Source organism: Geotrypetes seraphini, chromosome 17 (genome assembly GCF_902459505.1).
Source record: "Geotrypetes seraphini chromosome 17, aGeoSer1.1, whole genome shotgun sequence".
In the NCBI taxonomy this organism is placed as follows: Eukaryota; Metazoa; Chordata; class Amphibia; order Gymnophiona; family Dermophiidae; genus Geotrypetes; species Geotrypetes seraphini.
The window spans coordinates 4,265,309-4,282,265 of record NC_047100.1 but is presented as its reverse complement, the minus strand read 5'-3'; the positions used below and the strand labels follow the sequence as shown (position 1 = coordinate 4,282,265).

The 16,957-nt window shown below is 48.1% G+C and overlaps 2 long non-coding RNA genes across 2 annotated transcripts in view; one reads left to right on the top strand and one right to left on the bottom strand.

The window, feature by feature from the left end:
- LOC117351440 overlaps positions 1–6,360 on the bottom strand; it is a 66,591-nt gene extending 60,231 nt beyond the window's left edge. The window contains exons 1-2 of the long non-coding RNA XR_004537410.1: positions 5,822–6,360; positions 4,304–4,377 (exon numbers count right to left, since the gene is read on the bottom strand). This is a non-coding gene — a long non-coding RNA (uncharacterized LOC117351440). The remainder of the gene's footprint in view (positions 1–4,303; positions 4,378–5,821) is intronic.
- A 502-nt stretch (positions 6,361–6,862) lies between these two features.
- On the top strand, positions 6,863–16,773 carry LOC117351137. Its single transcript, XR_004537340.1, has 3 exons — positions 6,863–7,142; positions 9,355–9,475; positions 16,687–16,773. It is a non-coding gene; the product is annotated as an uncharacterized LOC117351137 (long non-coding RNA).
- Positions 16,774–16,957: the final 184 nt, after the last annotated feature.

The window sequence follows — 16,957 nt, the reverse complement described above, 5'->3', positions numbered from 1 at the left end:
ACGGGGCAGGAGCGTGTGAAGATTGCTCTTGCCCCGAAAACCCACTAAAACACTAGGTAAGGCTTAACGGGGGGGGGCGTACAGGGCTTAAAATAACCCAAATTTTTGTTTTGTTTTGTTTAAAATCAGGTTTTTTAATATTCGCGGGCCGGCTCTGTCCCTAACTCCCGTGAAAATGGAGGGAGAAGAGTAATACCATATTTTCCATTTATTTGTCATTAATACACACACAATATAATCTTACTAACAATACATAATGGTTAACCACAAAATTAAACTACACAAAGCACACTGTACTTATGCTTCTCAACATTGATTCCTAGCAGAACACAGAAAACACCAGCCCGCCCACCCCCCACCCCCGCCCTGAGAATCGCTCGTTGTCATCGAAAAAAAACAGGCCCTGATACTTGGAGGGAGGCGTTCAGAGGCGGAGGGGGGCGATCGGAGGCACATGATTAAAGTTTATGGTGAATTTGCAACTTAACAACACACCCTGATGAATCCTCAAACCCTTTCATCGCATGCCACTTAGGACCTCTTTTACTAAGGTACGCTAACCAGTTAGCATGCACTAAATGCTAATTCATGCATATTAGTCTATAGACGCGCTAATGGGTTAGCGCACCTTAGTAAAAGAGGGGGTTAGTCATTTTTGAAAACATAAAACAACTGATTAGCATTTATCCATCCCATTCCGGATTTTGCAGACCTTAATCATTTCTCCCTTTACACTTCTCCCTCCATATTCGTGGTTTCAATTATCCAGGAGGGCGATCGGAAGCATTGGGGAGGGGGGGGGGGCGATCAGAGGCGGAGGGAGGCAATCAAAGGCTGCGGAGGGGGTGAATGGAGGCAGAGGGAGGCAAACAGAGGCAGGAGCGAGCGGAGGTGGGAAGCGGAGGCGGAGGCGGGTGAGCGATAGGAGATAGAATCGCGATTGGAGATGGAGGTGGGACGGGCGATCGGAGACAGAGGCGGGGGGGGCGATCAGAGACAGAGGCGGGGGGGGGGGGGCGATCAGAGACAGAGGCGGGGGGGGGGGGGGGCAATCAGAGACGGAGGCGAGGGGGCGATCAGAGACGGAGGCGGGGGGCGATCAGAGACGGAGGCGGGGGGCGATCAGAGACGGAGGCGGGGGGCGATCAGAGATGGAGGCGGGGGGCGATCAGAGACGGAGGCGGGGGTCGATCAGAGACGGAGGCGGGGGGAGCAATCGGAGGCGGAGGCGGGGGCAATCGGAGGCGGAGGCGGGGGCAATCGGAGGCGGAGGTGATCGGAGGCGGAGGCGGCGATCAGAGGCGGAGGCGGGGGGGGGCGATCAGAGGCAGAGGCGGGGGGGGGCGATCAGAGGCAGAGGCGGGGGGGCAATCAGAGGCGGAGGCGGGGGGCAATCAGAGGCGGGGGGCAATCGGAGGCGGGAGGGCAATCGGAGCCGGGGGGGCAATCGGAGGCGGGGGGGCAATCGGAGGCGGGGGGGCGATCAGAGGCAGAGGCGGAGGCGGGGGGGCAAGCAGAGGCGGGGGGGCAAGCAGAGGCGGAGGCGGGGGGGGCAATCGGAGGCGGGGGGGCAATCAGAGGCGGAGGTGGGGGGGCGATCAGAGGCAGAGGGACAGCCGGAGGCGTGGGGGTCGATTGGAGGCGGAGGAGGGGGGCGATCAGAGGAGGGGGAGCGTAGACGGAGGCGGGAGGCGATCGGTGGTGGAGCAATCGGAGATGTAGGCGGGGGGGGGCAATCGGAGGCGAAGGGGCATAACAGTGCAAAATATATACAAACAAACCCTAAGATTCAAAACTCTGCATACAATACAACCCCAGAGAAAAAAAATAAATGCATTTCTTCTGTAACAGTGCAAAATATATTACATTACATTGGTTCTATGCAGTTTACAGGTCAAGACTTACTAACAATGTAGTCGATCAGAGTTCTTCAAACTTTTGACACCTATGTACCAACGGAGGGCGATTGGAGGTGGAGGGGGCAATCGGAGGCTGAGATCAGAGCCAGGGGGCGATCGGAGTTGGAGGCGAGGGGGCGATCGGAGTTGGAGGCGAGGGGGCGATCGGAGTTGGAGGCGAGGGGGCGATCGGAGACGGAGGCGAGGGGGCGATCGGAGACGGAGGCGGGGGGGGCGATCGGAGACGGAGGTGGGGGGGCGATCGGAGACGGAGGCGGGGAATGATCGGAGACGGAGGCGGGGGAACGATCGGAGGCGGGGGGAACGATCAGAGACGGAGGCGGGGGGCACTCGGACACGGAGGCGGGGGCCATCAGAGACGGAGACGGAGGTTATCGGAGACGGAGGCGGGGGAGCGATCGGAGACAGAGGCAGGGGGGTGATCGGAGACTGAGGCGGGGGGGCGATCGGAGGCGGGGGAGCGATCGGAGACGGAGGCGGGGAATGATCGGAGACGGAGGCAGGGGAACGATCGGAGGCGGGGGGAACGATCGGAGACGGAGGCGGGGGCACTCGGACACAGAAGCGGGGGCCATCAGAGACGGAGACGGAGGTTATCGGAGACGGAGGCGGGGGAGCGAACGGAGGCGGGGGAGCGATCGGAGACGGAGGCGGGGGGCGATCGGAGATGGAGGTGGGGACAATTGAAGACGGAGACGGAGGTTATCGAAGACGGAGGTTATCGGAGACGGAGAAGCGATCGGAGACGGAGGCGGGGGAGCGATCGGAGACGGAGGCGGGGGAGCGATCGGAGACGGAGGCGGGGGAGCGATCGGAGGCGGAGGGCGATCGGAGACGGAGGCGGGGGGTGATCAGAGATGGAGGCGGGGGGCGATCGGAGACGGAGGCGGGGGAGCGGGGGAGCGATCGGAGACGGAGGCGGGGGAGCGATCGGAGACGGAGGCGGGTGAGCGATCGGAGACGGAGGCAGGTGAGCGATCGGAGACGGAGGCGGGGGAGCGATCGGAGACAGAGGCGGGGGAGCGATCGGAGGCGCAGGCGGGGGAGCGATCGGAGACGGAGGCGGGGGAGCGATCGGAGACGGAGGCAGGGAAGCGATTGGAGACGGAAGCGGGTGGGCGATTGGAGATGGAAGCGGGTGGGCGATTGGAGACGGAAGCGGGTGGGCGATCGGAGGCGGGGGAGTGATCGGAGATGGGGGGCAATCTGAGGCGGAGGGGCGTAACAGTGCAAAATATATACAAACAAACCCTAAGATTCAAAACTCTGCATGCAATACAACCCCAGAGAAAAAGAAACAAATGCATTTCTTCCGTAACAGTGCAAAATATATACAAACAAAACCCTAAGATTCAAAACTCTACATACAATGCAACCCCAGAGAAAAAGAAACAAATGCATTTCTTCCGTAACAGTGCAAAATATATACAAACAAAACCCTAAAATTCAAAACTTTGCTTGCAATACAACCCCAGAAAAAAGAAACAAATGTATTTCTTCCGTAACAGTGCAAAATATATACAAACAAAACCCTAAGATTCAAAACTCTGCATACAATGCAACCCCAGAGAAAAAGAAACAAATGCATTTCTTCCGTAACAGTGCAAAATATATACAAACAAAACCCTAAGATTCAAAACTCTGCATACAATGCAACCCCAGAGAAAAAGAAACAAATGCATTTCTTCCGTAACAGTGCAAATTACATTGGTTCTGTGCAGTTTACAGGTCAAGAGTTACTAACAATGTAGTTGATCAGTGTTCTTCAAACTTTTGACACCTATGGACCAGCGGAGGGGTGAGGGGGGCGATTGAAGGCGGAGGGGGCGATCAGAGCCGGGGGGTGAGCAGAGGCGATCGGAGACGGAGGCGATCGGAGACGGAGGTGATCGGAGACGTAGGCGGTGGGGCGATCGGAGGCGGAGTCAGGGTGGCGATCGGAGGCGGAGGCGATCAGAGGCAGAGGCGGGGGCAATCAGAGGCAGAGGTGTGGGGGGCGATCGCAGGCAAAGGCGTGGGGGGCGATCGCAGGCAGAGGCATGGGGGCGATCAGAGGATTGGAGGCGGAGGCGATCGGAGGCAGAGGCGGAGGCGATCGGAGGCAGAGGCGGAGGCGATCGGAGGCAGAGGCGGGGGCGATCGGAGGCAGAGGCGGGGGCGATCAGAGGCAGAGGCGTGGGGGGCGATCGGAGGCAAAGGCGTGGGGGCGATCAGAGGCAGAGGTGTGGGGGCGATCAGACGCAGAGGCGTGGGGGCGATCAGACGCAGAGGCGTGGGGGCGTTCGGAGGTTACTATGTTAGAATCAAAACTGCATGCAATACAATCCCAAAGAAAAAGAAACAAATGCATTTCTTCCGTAACAGTGCAAAATATATTACATTACCTTGGTTCTGTGTAGTTAAGAGGTCAAGAGTTACTAACAATGTAGTAGATCAGTGTTCTTCAACCTTTTGACACCTATGGTCAAGCGGAAATAAAATAATTATTTTGTGGACCGGCACTAGTATGCGGACTGGCAATTGAAGAGCACTGGGCTAAGTCGTGCCCATCTCCACCCCATACCTCGCTCCCGCCCCCATAATAGTAACAGCATTTTTTCCATTCATTTTTCATACACACACACACACAATACAATCATATTAGCAACACATAATGATTAACCACAAAATTAAAATACACAAAGCACACTGTATGCTTTTCAACATTCATTCCTACCAGAAAACTGATAACCCCATGTAAATGCAGGACCAAAACTAAAAGTACTAATATTCACAAATAAACCCTAAGCTGTAAGACTCTGAAAGCAGTACAACCCCCAGAGAAAACCAAACAAATTCATTTCTTCCTGAATCGACAGTTAGGACAGACAATCAGGGCAGATGTAAAATCACTAAATAAAAAAATAAAAGCATTTCCCCTACCGTTGTTGTCTTTTTCCTTCCATGTGCCTTGCCTTCTGGCCTGTCCCCCCTCCCCCCCCCCCCATGTTAGCTTTAGGCCGGTCCATGGTGCGATCAATGCGGCATCTTCAGGCCAGCTCCCCGAGTGCTGCATTGCAAAAAGCTGTGGGAAGCGGCTCCTTGCATGCGTCCCGCGCCTCATCTGAAAGCCTTCCCTCTGACGTTGTGACGTCAGAGAGAAGGCTTCCAGGTCAGGTGCAGGCCGCGGGTAGGAGCCTGCAGTACTCAGGGAGCTGGCCTGAAGATGCCGCATTGATCATACCCAGGACCGGCAGCTACAGAACAATCTCTTGGGCCCGATGGAGGTGCCGGCCCTGTGGACCGGCAGAAAATTTCTGCAGACCGGCAGCAGTCCACAGACTGGCGGTTGAAGAACACTGTAGTACAGGGGGTAGGGAACTCCGGTCCTCGAGAGCCGTATTCCAGTCGGGTTTTCAGGATTTCCCCAATGAATATGCATGCGATCTATTTGCATGCACTGCTTTCCATGCATATTCATTGGGGAAATCCTGAAAACCCGACTGGAGTAGGGCTCTCGAGGACCGGAGTTCCCTCACCCTGCTGTAGTAGATGACAATCAATCATCACATTTAAGAGAAAATACATTTTAAGAGCCAAAATTAGTCATGATATTTCCCAAACAGGCTGAATAAGATGTGAAAATTGGGATATGAATCCCAATTTCAAAAGAAACGTTTCTAGACCCCTCCCTATAGGTCAGGGATCTCAAAGTCCCTCCTTGAGGGCCGCAATCCAGTCGGGTTTTCAGGATTGCCCCAATGAATATGCATTGAAAGCCTTGCATGCACATAGATCTCATGCCTATTTATTGGGGGAAATCCTGAAAACCCAACTGGATTGCAGCCCTCAAGGAGGGACTTTGAGACCCCTGCTATAGGTCAATGGACTTTCTCAGAAGTGACACAAAGCATTTGCCCTACCTTTGCTCGTCTGGTGCTTTCAAGCCAAGTCTTCTGTCCTCTGAACTGCGTAGCCAGGGCCACATTAAGCTGCTTTTCTCTCCATTTTTGTTTATTTATTTATTTCTTGGGTCTGGCCAGCTGGGCTCGCGCTAGGCTCACGGGAGCAGAGCTAGGCAGTGGCCTTGCTCGAGAGGAGACAAATGACAGCAGCTTCTGTCACTGGAGAAATATTTTTCAGCTGCTCTATCTCCAATGGGACGTACACAGAGACCTACTCACGGGAGCAAGAGTCTGTCTCTTCTCCACAGGTGGCTGCACGCGCTCTTTCCCGCCGAGGATGGCTGCACGCGCTCCTTCGAGCAAAGCCTGCGAGCACGAGACCATCCCGCGAGGCCAACGTTCTGGTGGTTCAGGTGAGCTCGCGGACGCTGACGCAGGGCCCCAGCCAACACCCTGGGGGATAAGCTCGCGCCTGCCCCGCCGCTGTCAGATTCGCTGGAGCCGCTCAGCGCCGAGCAGGAGCGCGCGCGCTAGTTGACGCTGAGCGATGCTGCGCAGCCGCCGACCGGGATGGCAGCGCCGAAAGCTGGCTCCTGCCTTTGCTGCGCCTCTGGACCACCAGGGATCGCCAGAGGAGGTAGGGCAGGGAGCAGAACCAATACCAATTTTGGGGGAGACCGCGGCCCCTATTCCGACGCCTCCATCAAGCTACCTGTGCAACGGGTAGAATATTGGCCAGTGAAGAATCCAGTGAAATACAGCACTTCATAGTCCCTGCTAGGAGTTGCAAGATAAGCTCTTCACTCAATTACTCTACAGACTTTGAAATTGTCTGGCCTTGCTTTAAACTAAAGGTTTTTCTGTTTCATTTGGAGGTTTTTAGCTCAGGATGGAAACTAGTCCTGTTTGCAATTCAGTTATCAAGTGGGACTTTTGGGGCTTCTCCCCCCCCCCCCCCCTAATTTTTGTATGAATTCGTTTGTTTTAACTTCCACTGGTTTATGTTTCAGGTGACTCCATCTTTATTCAAAACGTTTGGTATGACATAACATGACCCTAAATACAAAACTACAGTGGGAAAAATAGCAAGCTTCAACAAAACTTCATGGCTGAGTTGCCAGAGATCATGAAGAACCAACATATCTGCAACCAAACCCACATAGGACATCCCTCCTTGTTCCCTCCCTTCTTTCCAAATTCGGCATTTAACAGTAAACTCTTTTTGACAGGCAGTGCATCAAATGAATAAACAAAGCTGATCTCATGTGATGATTTCAGGAAATGCTGGGGATTGGGGTATTTGTTTAATCTTCATTCTACAACACAGAATAAATAGCTGGTGAGTAAAATGCTTTCTATATAAAGCAACCTGGTTCATTATTCTACAGCAGGGAAGAAACCTGCTGGATTATAAGAATCATGGTTTGTTAATCTGTTTCCTTTCTCTTTTTTTGCTATTTGAAGGTGATAATCTGTTCATGAAATGCTCAGGAAAAGCTTAAAACTTTGCTTTGTGTTTTTTTTGATCATTGCAAAAAAATGTTTAAAAAATTTCCTTGGGCTTGGCTTGCCCCTATAGTGTTAGTAAGAAGCTTATACAACTACAGATTCAGAAGAAAACACCAGGCCTTTGGGCCTGGCTCAGTAATCCAGACAAAGGATAACAGAGGCCTAATTAATTATCGTGTCTTGGAATCTGATAACTGCTCTGTACACAGGCAGTCCTCAAGGACTTAATGAGTTTAATGGAGTGCACTTGATAATTTTATTTGAAACTCTGTGCCACAAATTAAACCATTAAAAATGTACTTGAACTTGATGGGCAGATGTAATCCTAACAAAGCATATTTAATGCTCCTCAGCCAGAGGGTAGGTTCACCCTAGACAGGAGAGGACTTTTTAATGTTCAACAACAAGGTAGAACAAATATGGAGTGATAAAACAAAAACTGCTCAACCTTTTAGTGCAAGGGTGAATACTCAAAAGAAAATTGTTTCCTTAGGGAGAGAATGCGAAAAATCCTTTTATAAAACAGGCACTTAAACCTCTGATTATAAAAATGAGGAACTGAAATGCACACAGCTTCTACATTCAATATGGCAGATAAAGGCCAAATGTCCAATTTGGGACTTTTGAGCTTTAGGAAAGCAATAAAAACCTATCTCTTCACCTGTCTCCTCAGAACAAGCTATCATTAGGACTGTTTCTCCCAAACCACTGTATCCCTATAAGATGTCCAGCTGACTCTCTTCCTGTGCATGCCTCAGACAACAAAGTGTCTGCTAATCCAGAACTATTGAACTATAAGCACCTCACAATACCCTGTTGCCTTAGTCTCCTGTTGTTAATTGTTTGTGTCTTGTTTGCTATGTATAGGGTTACCAGATTTTCCAGAAGTAAAAATCCAGACCCATGGCCCTGCTCCCAAGCCCGCCCAGTTTCGCCTTGCCCCTGCAACCTGTTCACTTGTTAGGACGGCATTTGTGCATTTGCTGGTGTAAAGCAATAATGCATGCACGTGACATCACCGCGTTGCATCCGCACTTGCGCAGTTTTCCAAGTTTATCAATATCTTGATATACCGTCTATCAAAAGCCAACGTTTCTTCTTGAGCGCGTGCATGATACCCTTACATTGATTACATTTTACATTAAAAACAAATCACAAGATTTTCCTGAATTATAGTAGTTTTTTTTGGAGAGAAAGATGTTTTTATGCACAACTGAAAAAAGTCGATGTTGCTTCTCCCTTTCAATCGTCCAATAGTGCAGCAGGAGAGTGGGGTTTTTTTTTATGGCGTTTTTCTGCACATGTGCCCATCGGCGATGGGCACTTGTAAATGTAGGAAATCTTCGCTGCTATCAGCCGATCTTATTCGCACGCACAATTTTTTTTTTAAGAAGGTCTTGGGGTTTTTAGATTCTGTATCAAAATGACTGCGGTAGCAGACCGTTGCTTTGTAATGCAAGTTTTTGAAAATCCTGCCCTCGTTTCCAAGTCACTATTTTTTTTTCTCTCGGATCGCTTGTGCCCTTCCTAGTAGACTGGTGATATCAAGGACCTTCCCCTAAAAAGAGAGTCTGCCTACTGAACTTGAAATTGAAGAGGATAAAAAAAAAAAACCAGTGGTTCCTCTAATGCAGGGATCTCAAAGTCCCTCCTTGAGGGCCGCAATCCAGTCAGGTTTTCAGGATTTCCCCAATGAGTATGCATGAGATCTATGTGCATGCACTGCTTTCAATGCATATTCATTAGGGAAATCCTGAAAACCCGACTGGATTGTGGCCCTCAAGGAGGGACTTTGAGATCCCTGCTCTACTGGAACTAAGCTGTGTTTTGTTGATAAAAGCCCACTGGAAACGGCAGGAGTCTAGCAAAGCAGATGTAAATACTGGCCCTGAACAGCTGAAAAACAGACCTTCAATGCCCACAACTATTTCCACAGTCACACCGGTTAAAACTTCACTTTCTCTTTCTTTCTTCATTCTTTTTTTCTTGTTACAATGGATAAGCAGTGACTTGTTTTTTTTTTTTTTTTTTTTGCTAAACAGGAACACCAAGGGCCAAACGGTGAATGATTTTTCTCCACTGATACAAATGGAAAGAATCTTTTAATGTCTGGTCAAACCATTCTCACCTCACGCGAAGCTGCAGTGCACTATGGCTTTTCAGGTATTTTGACATGTAATGGCATTTTGCTGGTTTATATCCTACTGCACAGCACCTCAGTATTAAGAGGGTCAGCAAGACTCATTATTGAGAACAGAGACATCTTTATCGATTTTACTCCTTCCCACAGGTGAGCCCCGAACAGCTTCAACAGTTAAAACCTCTTAAAACTACAGCTAAAAGCTGACTTTTTAATAACTCAGAACTGGCAAACCAAGAGCCTTTCATGCATGGCAAGCCTTCTGCTGAGCCTGTTATTTACCTCCCCTGCACCATGGGGGATAGATCTCAGGCTGAATTTATGGTGACTCTGACAGCTGGAAAGAGCTGCCATAAAGCCACTGGTCACTAGAGGTTTCTGTTCCCTGTTGAGTGATAAATAAACTCTTCAATTTGCCTAAATCAACTGCATGCACTAAACTGTTTATGAGCTGGGTACACAATCAAAATTAACTATAAAACATTCAAAAAGAACAGGAAGTAGTGAAATGGAGGGGCATTTTCGATAGGATGTCTAAGTCTGAGTTTGGACATCTTGGGAAAGATGTCCAGATATCCAGTAGAGAAAACGTCCATTCTCAAAGCAGAAAGGCATCTATCTTTTTTTGGCCCATATTTGCCATTATGTTTCTCTGTTTCTATAATCATAAAGCTCTATGACCTCACAATGCAGGTGTAAAGAGCCTTAGCCAATAGGAAGAGGAGGAGATAGTGAATGTTGCAGACGGGCAGACTGGATGGGCCATGTTTCAATGTTTCTAACTTGGGTGCCCGCATTGTCACGAGGTTTCAGCAGGTGCAAGTCTGGTACCCAAAGTAAAGCATTAAGCAGAGGAATTGGTTGGCTTTTAAGATCATTCACGGCATCCTTAATCCCACTATCTTATAACTCCTCGAGTCCTGACTGTACCAGACTCGCCCAAAGGTATAAATTATCATTCCCCTCTCTACACGGTATTCGCTATGTAGGCAAACTGGGAAAATCCCTTCTCTTCAGAATCACAGGTCTTTGGAACGACTTTACTACCCCGCTGCGGAACCTGGGCTCCCTCCAATTATTCCACAAGCAACTGAAAACCTGGCTTTTCACTAAAATGTAATTCTATCCCCCCTTACTCTTCTCTTCTATATATAAATTCATGTAAACCTTTTTTTTCCTTCTTTTCCTATATTTTAAGTTCTTGTAAACCGTGCCGAGCTCCACATCCATGGAGATGATTCGGTAGGATGATTCGGAAGGGAGAAGCGCCCGCACAAGCAAGGGAGACATCGGGGCAGCGGCGAGGTAGCTCCGCCCACCCCACCGCATCAGTAGCGTGCGACCGGGCTCCTCCATAAAAGGAGGCGAGCCAACGGCGCGCAGCCGTTCGGCGCACGGCGAAGGCGAGCGGCAAAGGCGCTCGCCTTAGCGAGAGTGCCTTTGCGAAGGGCATCTAAACAGAGCCCTTCCACATTCATCCAAATACACTCCTCTCTTCTCTAAACAGAGTCTTTCCACATTTAGCCAGAAACACTCCTCTCTTCCCACACACGAAAGCAGATACTCTCCTTTATCACACGCAAGCAAGCACACAGGCAAACACACTCCTTCCTTGACTCGCATTCCTTTTATTTTTTGTTTATTTTTTTTTCTTTTCTCTTTTTCCTTTTCCTTTTTGAAATGGCAGGGAGAACTAGGAGCGCCAAGACTACTGGAGAGACCCGGGGGATGGCCAAGGACTCTACACAGAAGGCAGAGAGTGCCACTGAGCGGGGAACAGATGTCTCAGTGCTGACCGAGGCCATCCCCCTCCCACGGTATGCTTCGGTCTCTACACAGACAGACGAGATGAGATAGGTAGAAGCGGACGAGGACGTTATGCAGGAACTGCGGAGCCTCAGGGAGGAGGTGAAACGCCTGAGGTGCATCAGGGAGGATGAGGCCTTCATCGACGATGCCATCCAGGAACTGTCTCATATCACAGAACGAAGCCTCGACAAGACCATCCTTGGCACTCCCAAACCTACAGCTCTAAATTCAACGATCGGAATACAGGAAATGATTGGAGATGCTGGTCCCTGGCAGCTGGTAACCTCTTCTACTGGCAAACAAAGAAACTCCCCCCCATTCTCACTTTCTTCTTCTTTTTCTCTCAAACAGGGCAGTTCTACACCAACCCCACAACTTTCCCTGAAAAACAGATTTCACGTCCTTCAAGAAGGAACTGTCGAGGATGAAACAGAGGGGGCTCAGGAGGATTCCGAACACAGAACATTGGCTACAGTTCTCGCTGCTCGACCCGCCCCCCCTCGGAAGGAGCGTAGAGTGGTGGTCATCGGAGACTCCATGCTAAGAGGCACCGAAGGACCAATTTGCAGACCAGATTTGCAGTCGAGGGAGGTCTGCTGTCTCCCTGGAGCCAGGATCCGGGACATCACCACCAGTATAGACAAACTTCTAAAACCTACTGACCATTTCCCTATGTTTCTCATTCATGTAGGTACCAACGATACTGCCAGAAGCACATCAGACAGCATCCCTAAAGACTTTGAGGCCCTGGGAAGAAAGCTGAAGCAGACATGAGCACAGGTGGTCTTCTCATCAATTCTCCCGGTAAGAGACAAAGGCAGAGACAGGGAAGAGCGTATCCATAGGACCAACGAGTGGCTTCGCGAATGGTGTTTAGAGATGAACTTTGGATTCCTAGACCACGGAGAGGCGCTACAAGGACTACAGGGACCTGACGGACTTCACCTAACAAAGAGAGGCAAGAAAGGTTTTGGACATCGACTAGCACGCCTACTTCGGAAGGCTTTAAACTAGGTAAGTTGGGGGAGGGTTCATACATACATACCAGAGCAGCAAGGATCCACCCTGGGGAAGCAAGTAAAACCTACACTTCTGAGCCTAAGGTAAGTACCTATAGTATACACAAAAAAACAAGAGGCACACTAACAGGGATAGGCATCTCATCACAAATTTGGAGGGTACTCAGAGAGCTGATTGAAATTCTGGCTGAACTACTATCCGTGCTTTTCAATCTTTCCATGCGCATGGGAAAAGTACCCCTAGACTGGAAAACAGCTAACGTAATTCCACTCCACAAAAAGGGCTGCAGAACAGAGACAGAAAATTACAGACCGGTGAGTCTTACATCCATAGTATGCAAACTCATGGAAACGCTGATCAAACAGAAACTTGACAAAACTCTAGACGAAGAAAATTTACGTGATCCACACCAACACGGATTTACCAGGAGAAGGTCCTGCCAATCTAATCTGATTGACTTCTTTGACTGGGTGACCAGTCATCTGGATGCCGGGGAGTCCCTGGACGTGATATATTTGGACTTCAGCAAAGCTTTTGATAGCGTCCCACACCGCAGGCTGTTGAACAAACTAAAATCGATGGGATTAGGGGATACATTCACTAAATGAGTAAGGGATTGGCTAGATGGTAGGATTCAAAGGGTGATGGTAAACGGCACCCCCTCCAAAATGTCAGCAGTGATGAGTGGAGTACCTCAGGGCTCCGTCTTAGGGCCAATTCTATTCAATTTATTCATAGGAGATTTGACCTAAGGGCTTAGAGGAAAAGTATCACTGTTTGCCGACGCCGCCAAACTATGCAACATAGTAGACAAAAACAGTGTGCCTGATTTTATGACGCAGGACCTACGGCAGCTGGAACAGTGGTCATCAACTTGGCAGTTAGGCTTCAATGCTAAAAAATGTAAAATAATGCACCTAGGCAAAAAAAATCCACACAGAACTTACACACTAAATGGTGAAACCTTGTCCAGGACCACGGTGGAACGAGACTTAGGAGTGATCATTAGCGACGATATGAAGGCTGCCAATCATGTGGAGAAGGCTTCGTCCAAGGCAAGACAAATGATGGGCTGCATCCGTAGGGGTTTTGTCAGCAGAAAACCTGAAGTCATAATGCCACTGTACAGATCCATGGTGAGACCTCATCTCGAGTATTGTGTTCAATTCTGGAGACCACACTACCAGAAAGATGTGTTGAGAATTGAGTCGGTTCAGCGAATGGCTACCAGGATGGTCTTGGGGCTCAGGGATCTCACGTATGAAGAAAGGCTAAAAAAAACTGCGGATGTACTCACTGGAGGAGCGAAGAGAGAGGGGAGACATGATTGAGACCTTTAAGTATATCACGGGGTGTATAGAGGTGAAAGATGATATCTTCAGTCTTACAGGGCCCTCGGTAACCAGAGGACACTCACTGAAAATCAGGGGAGGGAAATTTCAAGGTGATACTAGGAAGTATTTCTTCACCGAAAGGGTGGTCGATCATTGGAATGAGCTGCCTCAGCAGGTGATTGAGGCCAACAGCGTGTCAGATTTTAAGAGAAAATGGGATATTCATGTGGGATCTATAGGGGAGTAAGAATCAGGGAGTTGGTATGGGCAGACTCGATGGGCTATGGCCCTTTTCTGCCGTCAATTTCTATGTTTCTATATAAACTTAAGGTTTAGTTTAGTTTAGTTTGTAGAGGAGATGCAGGCTTTATAGGACACTGCTTAGTGCATGTTTTTGAGAGCTATTTACTGAATTTCCCTCTGTCCTAAGGACTTGTGCGCACAAATGCCAATCGGTGACATTGTGTATATACGGAAGTGCCCCTATTTTGTAAATCCGTGTGCGTGGGCAGTGGGATTTGGACTAGGCTTTACCGGATCTCAGGCCACCGCTCCTTAAGGCTGCTCCTCCCCTGCACTTTACTCATCCCCCCCCCCCCTTCTGGCTTTTCATTTTCTAGTACCATATTTTCTCTCTCTCCTCCATTTCAGAGGCACCTTAGTATAACAAATCAGATGGTAATGAATTGTACTTTCAAACCGTTATAGAAGGCAGATCCGCACTGCTTTCCCGTGCTGCTTTTAACCTCTTACTTAAATTTTGCTTCAAGATATATAATTTAACCCCTTAGGCCCAGAAGATTAATTTCCCCCGTTTCTTCACCTTTTCTAGCTCTTGGTTTGCTAGCTGCCGAAAACCTGGCTAAATAAGCACTGGGTGCATTCATATTGACAAGTCATTTCTTTGTACTGCCGGGAAGGGGGGGGGAGGTGATCTGTGTGCATCTTTTTCCCCCCTGCTGTTAATTCCATCAAGACCTACACCCTCGGGGACGGCTCATTCAGGCATAGCATGCAGTAGTCAGCCCAAGAGGTGTTTTAACTGTGACTTCAATCTTTGCTAATGCACATGTGAGAGTCCAGAGTTCTCAGATCAGCCTCTCAATCCACCCTAAGTGTTCCTTCTTTGAAAATTATTGGAACCCGCCGTGCTTCAATTTTCTCTGTTACTGCCCCAATGTTATGGAACTCTCTCCCTTTGTATTTAAGATTAGAACAAGATTTGCAAACTTTTAAAAAGAACTTAAAGAGTCTTCTTTTTAAAGAAGCATTTAACTGACGGTTCTCTTTTATAATAACATCAATTAATTCCTTGCACAATAATATCAGTTAACTTCTTTTCCCTTAAATATAAACCATTATACTTTCTAATGACCTTTTTTTTTTTTTTTGGCCTTTTTATTTTTCTTACCTCCCTAATGTTTTTTCCTTTTATGTACTCTTTAAACAAAATTGTATTTCTTCCCCTTTTCCCACTGTTTCTAGTTTTCTTCTTGTCCTATGGATGTTACCCGTGTACGTTTAGTAGAATATTATGTATAAGTTAGTTTTGTTTTGTTTTTTTAAAATTCTGTTTTTAATTTTGTAAAACGCTTTGAAATTGGAAAAGCGTTTAATCAAACAATTTAATAAACTTGAAACTTGAAACTTGAGAGAGGCAGACCCGCCTCCCCCTTCTAGACAGAAAAAGAATTACCTTTCTGTCACACACCCCCCCCCCCCACCATCCCTTTTTCAGCATTAGGAAATCTGTTATGAACGGGGAGGCCATTTTTTTTTTCCAGTAAGCATATGCCATATTCACTCTGGAAAACTAATGCAGGCGAGGTGGCGTTGGGATTTTCACACCATGATCACACTGCCCTGGTCTTCCATCACGCTTTCCAGAAGGAGCTGAGCTCAGGGTAACTCTGTGGGTTTGGAAGTTCAGGTGTCCCTAGTTAGGAAGTCAGAATCTGAAATCGGATCAGTTATGTAGGAAAGTCTGGACTTTGTCATCCTTTTAAAGCAACAAAAACGTCTTAACTATGACTTTTTCAGACTAATATACATGTGGGGTTGATTTTCAGCTTGTACAACTACTACAGAGTCACAAAGAACATAAGAATAGCCTTCCTGGATCAGACCAATGGGCCATCTGGCCCATTATCACATCTTCACGGAGGCCAATTCAAATCACATGTACCCGGCAAAACTCCAAATAGTAGCATTCCATGCCACCGATCCAGTGGCATCCCCCATGTCCGTCTCAACAGCAGACTATGGACTTTTCTTCCAGGAATTTGTCCAAACCTTTTATAAAACCAGCTACATTAACCGCTCTTACCACATCCTCCGGCAACGTGTTCCAAAACGTAACTATTCTGAGTGAAAAGATATTTCCTCCTTTTGGTTTTAAAAAGTATTACTCTGTAACTTCATCAAGTGTCCCCTAGTCTTTGTAAATCTTGATGCAATAAAAAAAAATCGATCCACTTCTACCCATTCTACATCGTTCAGGATTTTGCTCATTTCTCCCCTCAGTCATCACTTATCCAAGCTGAAGAGCCCTGACCTCTTTAGTCTTTCCTCATATGAGAGGAATTCCATCCCCTTTATCCAAACAGACAAGAAAGACTAACAGGATGTCATGGGGGAACGGTTAATCTCCTGGCTAGGGTGGTTGGCGCTAGTGAGTACTTTTTTTCAGCCGGCATTGTCCCAAGTCTGGACATGGCCTTGAACATCCAGATATAGGCAGCTTTCTCTCTCTTTTGCAGTTAACTGTTCTATTTGACACCTTAACCTGATGAGTAATAGCACATAAAGATAAAACTGAGCTTTATGTGGTCCTATTTGGCCACTTAACTTAGTGGGTAAGCACTGAATACTGCCACTTAACTTCATAAGGGCCGTCTCTGCCTACAAAATAGCTGGTTTAAGTGCATTTGAATATCTGCAGATAGCCCCACACAAGTGATTTCAAAGGTCAGGACCCTCTCTTGGCCGCTTATATCGCTATTTTTATAACCTATGCAATTCATTTCTACAATTTGTCCTTTCATCCACTATCTGCTCTGTTTTGTCCTCAGCAGACAAGTCATCAAAGAGAATATGGATTAGGAAAATTCTTCTGGCCCAGGGAAGTGAAGGCTGCTCAAATACACCTAATGGGGACAGATATTGTAAGTACCTAACGCACACACACAACTTCTGTGCTCAATAAAAAAAATAATTAAAAAAAGCTTCCTGCCCCGAACAGCTGAGTGGCAGGAGGCTGCTTCGGAGCTTCCCCTGCAGCTCAGCTGTTCGGGATTCCCCTACCGGCTCGCGCATGTTGTCAGGGTCGGATTTCCAATGACT